Below are 8211 nucleotides of genomic sequence, written 5' to 3'. Positions count from 1 at the left end.
GGCCCACCTAAATTATCTAGAATATTCTACTCCTGCCAAGATTCTTTTAAAAAATATTTTATTTTGTTTTTAATGAGTGTTCGTGTATTGCCTGCATATATGTAAGTGCATCCATGCCATGCAGTGCCTACAGAGGTCAGAAGAGGATGTTGGATCCCTTGGAACTAGAGTTATAGATGGTTATTAGCTGCCATATGGGTGCTGGGAATCAAACTCAGGTCCTCTGCAAGAGCAGCCAGTGCTCTTAATTGCTGAACCATTTCTCCAGACCCTCATGTCAAGATTCTTAATCACATTCTTTTACAAAGGTTCAGGTTCCTTTAACATGTAAGTAAACATACACACTGGAATGGTTATATATGAAAGCTACACATACAACATGTAAACAGGAGCATGAGTGGCAATCAGGGCATTAGCACCACTCGGGGGTCATTATGAGGCTCCAGGGCATATCTGTGTCACAATGGTGATTTATGTACTGGTGAATGTAGACAGACTGTAGTGTAGATTTATGCTCATCTTTAGTATTTTATTTATTTTTAAAGAAATCTGAAATTAAATGATAAAATGCTTATATTCTCTTAATCTATATGGTACTTTCTAGGTATTGTACTCTTGTTGATACATCTTGCATTCTAAGTAGTTTATTGCCATGGTAGGGTGAAAAATGACCTCTTAAAGAATATGGAGGCGGTATCTCTTTGACTGTGATTTCATTTCTTTTGAATAGACACAGAGTGGATTTCTAGACTATATGGTAGCTTCTGTTTTTAACTTAGGGACCATATACTGCTTCCCAAAATTGTTGTGTTATCTTTTTTTAAAGGCCTAAAATGTATTTTAATAAGTTGATGCTGTATTACTGCTCCAATTCTCAGAAAAAAATTCCAAATTTAAGGTATCAGGAACAAATCAAACACGGTACACCAATAAAAATGCATGATGTAACTACCTGAAACAGGCAAGGCTAAGAGCTACTGCCAGACCTTCAGCATACAGCAACCCTGTTCCCAAGACTGTACTGGGCCTATCAAGAAAAGCTGTGAGCAGCAACATCAAGACACAAAATTCATCCTTGGGTGGTTCTTAACCAAGAAAAACATGGCGGCAAGTTAACACAAGATTTTTTTCTTTTTCTTTTTTAGATATACTAAAATGAAAAGGTCTAAGAGAAAATGTCTTCCTTAGGACATGAAGGGGTAATATATGAGATATAACAGAACCGTACATATGCTGTAACCTCTGTGAACATGTCTGAATTCTCGCCTGGGAGCAAATGGAGGAATGGGGGGGTTAGGTCATTGGGGGATGTTTGGTGTGTGTGGTATGTGGCAGTGTCTCTAGGGTTGAGGAGAATAAGGATAAGAAAGCAATCAAAACACGATGGGGGAGAAGGGTAAACAAACAAGATTAATGGGACACCAGAGTCCATTTTGTGGATTCCCCAAATCCTCAATAATCATGTGATACTTTAGGAGTGCACTACACAGAATTGATTAAGCAATATGCCAGAGAATTTGATTTGTTAAATACTACCCCTCCCTTGCCCTCTGCCTCCAAGCATACTCCCTTAGAGTAGTATAGGCAAGGAAGACCTAACTGTTGGTGTGAATCCCTAATACATTTCCAGGCTAGAATTCTGGCTAGTCCAAAAAGGGTCCTTTTTAAAATTATTTATTTAATAACCACATAATTAGAAGAAGCATTTCATTACAATAGCATTGACATATTCAATAACAGTTTCCAGAGCTAAGATGCACTCTTTCAGAATCAAAGACCTTAATGTGAAGCCTGAAACTCTGAAATTGTTAGAAGAAAATATTGGCAATAACCTAAAGGGTGTAAGTGTAGGAAAGTAATTTCTAAACCGGACATCAAATGCTCAGGAAACGAGGTCAAGAATCAACAAATGGGACTTCATTAAACTAAAAAGCTTCTTACATCAAAAGAAGCAACCAAGGAAGTGAAAAGAAAACCCACAGAATGGGAGAAAATCTTCACCAGCAACACATCTGACAGAGATTTAACATCCAGAATACATAATGAACTCAAAAAAACAAAGATTCAAGAAAGGAAGTAACCCAATTAAAAAATGGGCTAAGGAGCTGAACAGAGAGATTTCAAAAGAATTAAAGATAGCTAAGAAGTATCTTAAAAGGTGTTCAACATCACTACTAATTAGGGAAATGTAAATTAAAACCACTTTAAGATCCCATCTTACCCCAGTCAGACTGGCTAAGATCAAGACAACAAATGATACCAAATGTTGGAGAGGATGTGGGGAAAGGGGAACACTCATCCACTGCTGGTGGAACTGCAAACTTCTTCAACCCTTATGGAAAGCAGTGTGGAGAACTCTTAAAACACTACAAATGAACCTACCATTTGACCCAGTTATACCACTCCTTGGCATATGCCCAAAAAACTCATCCTATTGCAGAGACACTTGTACATCCATGTTTGTTGCTGCTCTTTTCACAATAGGTACGAGATGGAAGCAACCTAAGTATTCCTCAGCTGATGAGTAGATAATGAAAATGTGGTTCATTTATATGATGGAGTTTTACTCAATAGTAAAGAAAGATGAAATCATGAAATTTGCGGGTAAATGGATGGAACTGGAAACTGTTATACTAAGTGAAGTAACACAGACTGAGAAAAATGAACAACAGCTGTGGATCCTAGCACCAAGTCTTTATGAGTGGATATGTATCCAGGCATGACTATAGGAACCAGGATAATGAAAAGGAACCAGGGAGGTAAAGGAAAAGAAAGAATCTGAAAGAGAACAATAGGAAACAGGTGTTAATAAGGGAGATAGGGATAAAAATGGGGTTAAGGGGAAGGGCGAGGGAGGGTTATACAAGGAACCTAGGGGATAAAGAGAAAGGAGCTCAAGAGAGGTGGGACCATAGGAGAAATGTATTATTAAGGGAGAAATAGGAAAAATGGGGGCACTTTAAATGGGGAAACATGGTGGAATGGTTATACAATGCAAGAGATAAATAATGGCTAGCTAGTTTAAAAAAAAAAAAAAAAACAGAGGGAACCAACCATATTAGTCCAACAACGTAGTGGCAAATTATACATACAACTAGCTCAAGGAACATAATATATGTCTAGTCAACGTTTTCGCTCCTTGCCCTCCAAGGTCAGTTTAGTTCCAGGGGGATTATGGAGCATCTCTCAAAAAGGGTTCTTTCTAAGGGTTGTGGGAAACCAGACACTGCAACTTTATTAGTGGCAGCTGCATTTGTTTAGAGCACATTCAGCTCCAGGAGCTGGGCGGTTGAATGCAGGAGGAGTTCCACCAATTGCTCCAGTTCCTTCCATTGTAGCAGCTTGGCCGAAACATTGTTCAGTTGTTGGTGGGGTCAATCCCAAGGTTCCATCTGGCATCACAGTGGCAGGTCCTGGAGGAGCTGGGGTACGAGCTGGCACAGGATAGCACCTCCCATAGCCATCTGGCCCATCCGGATCTTTTGCTCCGGAGCATCAGGGGAGGTTCCCCAGAATCCCTGCAGCTGTAGCCGCATCATCTCTTCTTGTTGCTGCTGCTTGTTGGTGCTTGTTTCTTCTTCATGGCTCCGGAGCTCCTCCTCCTGCCTCAGCTCTAGCTGCTTCTGGTTTTGAACCTCTTGGTTGTGCAGCTCTTCCATTCTCCGGAATTCTTCTTGGCGCCTCATCAAATCGTGCCTCATTAGCATGACCTGATGCTCATGGCGAGCTGCCTCACTCTCCATCTCCAGCTTTTCATGCGCCTCCTTGATGTTGCGGTCCACTTGATCCTGCTGCTGCTTCTCCATCTCAGTGAGCGTCTTTCAGCGCTCGGCCTACTCATACGCAAAGGAGCCAGGTTGTGCGAATCTGGGCGGATGCTCTCATTCGTTATGAAGTTGCTGGGGTTTTTTTTTGTTGTGTATATATAAGCAGCTTCTCTGGAAGTAACAGGCCGAGGAAATGTGGTTAGCAAAAAAGGAGCCTTCACTGCTTCTGTCCAGAGCTTTCCCAGCAGGTGGCTTCCATGAGAACTCAAGGACGCCTTTTCCTGAGGGCCTTCCTCGGTCATCCACAATGACTACGGTCCTCTCCACTTGGCCAAACACAGAAAAGCCTTCTTCCAACAGTTCGTTGGGCACTACTGTGGAGGGTTGAAAACTGTAAGGGATGCTCTGTGGCAGGCAAAGCGTCCACCTCCACTTTGGCAATTTCCACTAGGGTTTGTGTTTCCAAGCAGGTAAAGCCAAAGCCTTTATCCTTATGAGTGAAAACTGCCTGCTTTCCCATATTTCTCAAAAAGTTTCCTCATTTCCTCCTCTGTGATGTCAAGGGGAAGACTGCCCACAAAGAGACAACTACATTGAGTGAAGATCTTCTCTTCTGGTTTCCTAAAATTCTTTAAGTCCATAGTCAAGCCTTCATTTTGGCTGCTGGCCCATTTGCAGGTATTGGTGGTGGTGGTGGCTGCTGCTGGTGGTGCTGCTGGTGGTGATGCTGATGCTTTCTTGGAGTATGATTCTGCTTCTCCACGTTAAAGGTGTTATTGCTCTGTGTTTTCACACCCTGCACTTTGAACACAGCAAAGGCTTTCCAGTCCTCTCTAACCTCGATTTCTGGTGTCAACAGTTTTTTGCTCAGGCTCGTGTTATCTTTATAATAAACAAAACAGTACAAAAAATTTAATATCCCCACCAATCCTCAGCATCTAATATTTGTTGTTAGCCAGCAATCATCTTGAAAGAAGAAACATGATGCTCTATTACCGCTTTGTCTGTATCTCACAGATGATGAGCCAGGCTGAGCCTCATCTCCATCTGTAAGACATTTATATGTCCCCTCTGAAGAAAAGTCTTTTCAAGTCCTTTGTCCAATTTTAATCATTGTATTTTAAGAATTTTGCTTTGCTTTATTTTGCTACTGAATTTTAAGAGTTCTTTGTATATTTTGGAAACTAACGGTAAATCAGACATACAGTTTGCAAATAGTTTCTCTTATTTCACTAATCATTTCCTCTATTGTACAAAAGATTTTCATTTGAAGTAATATCTGTTGTTTTGTCTTCTGATTTTGATGTCATATCCAAGAAATCATTGTCAAGACAAATGTTAAGAAGATGTAGGTTTTCTTGTAAGAGTTTTAGAGTTTCATATCTTTTTATTTAAAAAAATTTGTCTTATGTGCATTGTTTGTGTACCATGTGTATGCAGGTGCTGCCAGAGACCAAAAAAGGGCATTGGATATCCTGGAAGTGGAGTTATAAGCAGTTGTGAACTACCCGATATGGGTGCTGGGAACCGGGCCTGCAAGTGTTCTTAACTGCTGAACCATCTCTCCACCCCGGAGTTTCAGATCTTAAGTTCAAATCTTTAATCCATTTTGAATTAATTCTTGTATATTGTGAAAAAGAAAGATCTACCATAATTTCATACACAGTATCACAGCACGCCTACTGGGCTGGCTGATAGTTCTTACGTAAATGTGCAGGAATCTAGCTCTTTGTGAATCATTCTTTACGGAACATTAGAGTTTTATAACAAAGTGCTTGAATTTTGTTCTGGTTTTTTTTTTCCCCAGAGTAGTTTCCAACATGGACTGCCTACCTCATAATAGCTCTTAGTCACCATCACCCCCTGCATTCATGTCCCTGTACAGACATGTTCCACTAGATAGATTTTGCTTTTTTTTGTTGTCATGACATTTTGGATTCATTGCTCTGGGGAATCTTGAATACTGGAGGAAAACCAAACAGCCTCCATGGACAGGACCACATGGTAGGGAATTGAGTTCCTTCTGCCAACCACAAGCTAGGAAGTAAGATCTGCCGTCAGCCATGAGAAGTAGCCATCTGTAAAGAAAATCCTTCATGTAACTGTATTCTGGTCTGTAATTTGACTATAACTACATAGAAGTTAAAACCACCCAACTAAACTGCTTTGGATTGCTGACCAGTAGAAACTACATGGTATAATAAATCTTTATTTTTTCTCAATCTTCTGAGTTGTTAGATAATTATTCATGCAGCAGCAGGTGACCAATGCATGATTTTCTTTTCTTCACAGGAGGTGAATAGTCCAGATTTATACACTTTCACTCTACCTTTTAGTGAATCTTTGTGTTTCTTTCTTCAGTTGACCAAACTTAGCAACTAACTTACAGGAAACTTACTACTCTTATGAAGAGAGTGTTTGGGCATTTTATCATTCACTCCCCTTTCCTCTGACCCATTGCCATTGTGGTACCAAAAAGGATTTAAGGCATCCTGTGCGCCCGAGGCTCGCCAGTCAACATGTTAAGGTATGGGTTGTTGTCTGATGTGTCTTACTGTTCTGGGCCCCCTGCCATTTTGTTCCCAGTGTGTCCTACACCATAACATTCTCATACAGCTCCTCAGAATTATCCCATCCATTTGAGAAGGTAATGTCAGAGTGCTATGTATGAGTTGTCTTAAAGAGAACTCCCAGAGGAGGAGGAAGATTGGATTGTTCTATTGTTTTTATATTCTCATTATAATACACATCTCAAGTGAACATTTAATGGGTGCTTACCACTGCAAATGCCACCATACAGGAGGATTTTACAAGTACTGAGCTTCTTGAGATGATGGACAGCTATGTTGATAAGCATGTGGGCCTGGTTCACTTGTCAGGAAAATGTAGTTGATGGTTATTAACAACTACTGACTTGCTGAAGAGGGAACCATGGGAGAAGTTTTGGGACTGAATAATGGTAGCTTTGGGGGTTTCTGTTTTGTGGTGTGTGTGGATGTGTGTGCTGAACTGTCTTTCTCAAGAAAATGTGCTTGTGTTTGGACTATCAAGGGGTTTTAAGGCTATTTCAGGGTATAGTTTGTAAGGTCTTTCTCACCATCCATTTCGCAAGCTATGTGTTAGCTGATTAAGTTCCTATTGTGGTTAATTTTGGGTTTCAGCGTTACTGGATTGAATGATGCCTGGAGATTTGATGAACTGTCATTTCTGGGTGTGTGTCTAAGGATGTTTCCAGGGAAGACTGGCATGTGAAAACCCTGTCCTGAATGTGCTTAGAGCACCATCGAGTCAGCTGCAAGCCAAGTGGTGGAACAGAGAGAGATAGAAAGAAAAGGACTCTCTCTCTCTCTCTCTCTCTCTCTCTCTCTCTCTCCTCTCTTCCTTACGCTCTTGCTCCCCACTCTCATTTCCAGAGTAGGTAAACTTTTCTGCTTCTTTCCCCCTTCAATATCAAACTGGAGGTTCCTTGGCCTTTGGCCTCCCAGATCTCCATCCTTGAACTGGGACTGCATCTTGGACAGAACTACATTACCAGATTATAAACTGCCAGTGTGGAATTTTTCAGCCTCTGTGATTTTCTGAGCCATTCCAATAAATTCCCTACTGGGTCTGTATCCTTGGAGAACCCTGACTAATTAAAATCCCTGACTTAGCAGTATCCCAAAGGCCCAAACAGCAGGAATGCTGAGATGCAAGCACAGGTGGCCACACACCTACCCCTACTTGATTTCCTGCTCACCACCTTAGCTTACGTGATTGGTCTCCAGAGGGTCATATCAGACTGACACCTCCATTGTGAACCTCACATGTGCACAGTTGCTAGCCTCCTATCCACCCTGTTGATGAACTATAGTTTCTACTCTTTACATAATAAGACTTGAAGATATGAATTCATTCCTCAAGTCACACAGCTGATGAGTGGTGGAACTGATCATTACACTGTCGTTCTGGCCACTGAAACTCACAAACTTTCCATTCTGATATGTTGCCCATCATTTAAGCAGCACTGGTTTCTGGTCTCTCATGCTGCCTTCTTAAGTAGCACAGATTCCCTGGCAAGTTATGAGCCAGGTTTCTCCTTCTTGGGAGGTCAACGCCTTTAAGTAGAAACTAAATGGTCTGTGATAAAACATTGTTTTTGCCATGGAGACTTCACAGATGAGAGCCCTTCTCTCACCCATGAATCTGACCCTGGAAGATTCCACTGCCTAGCCTTAGGCCAAGGCTGAGCTGTAGAATGTTCTCTAGAATTCCCTCACTGCCTCAATCTTCGTCCACAGACAGAAGTGTTCAGCTTGTTCGAAATGAACTGCAGCTGTGCTGTGTATCCAGCATGCAGACAAATTTGCTCAGTCACACAAGCTCACCACCAGAAGAGGCCAAGCAGAGTCCATACCTTGGAAGACCATTGGTGCTAAGGGGGAAATTGGCCCATAAGTCACAG

The 8211-nt window shown here is 41.4% G+C and overlaps 1 pseudogene; it reads right to left on the bottom strand.

The window, feature by feature from the left end:
• Positions 1-3237: 3237 nt before the first annotated feature.
• LOC103752224 lies at positions 3238-4563 on the bottom strand (annotated as a pseudogene).
• Positions 4564-8211: the final 3648 nt, after the last annotated feature.

Source organism: Nannospalax galili, unplaced genomic scaffold (assembly GCF_000622305.1).
Source record: "Nannospalax galili isolate Female #2095 unplaced genomic scaffold, S.galili_v1.0 scaffold146, whole genome shotgun sequence".
NCBI lineage: Eukaryota > Metazoa > Chordata > Mammalia > Rodentia > Spalacidae > Nannospalax > Nannospalax galili.
Note: the sequence above shows the minus strand (reverse complement) of the source record. Positions and strands in the feature narration are given on the sequence as shown.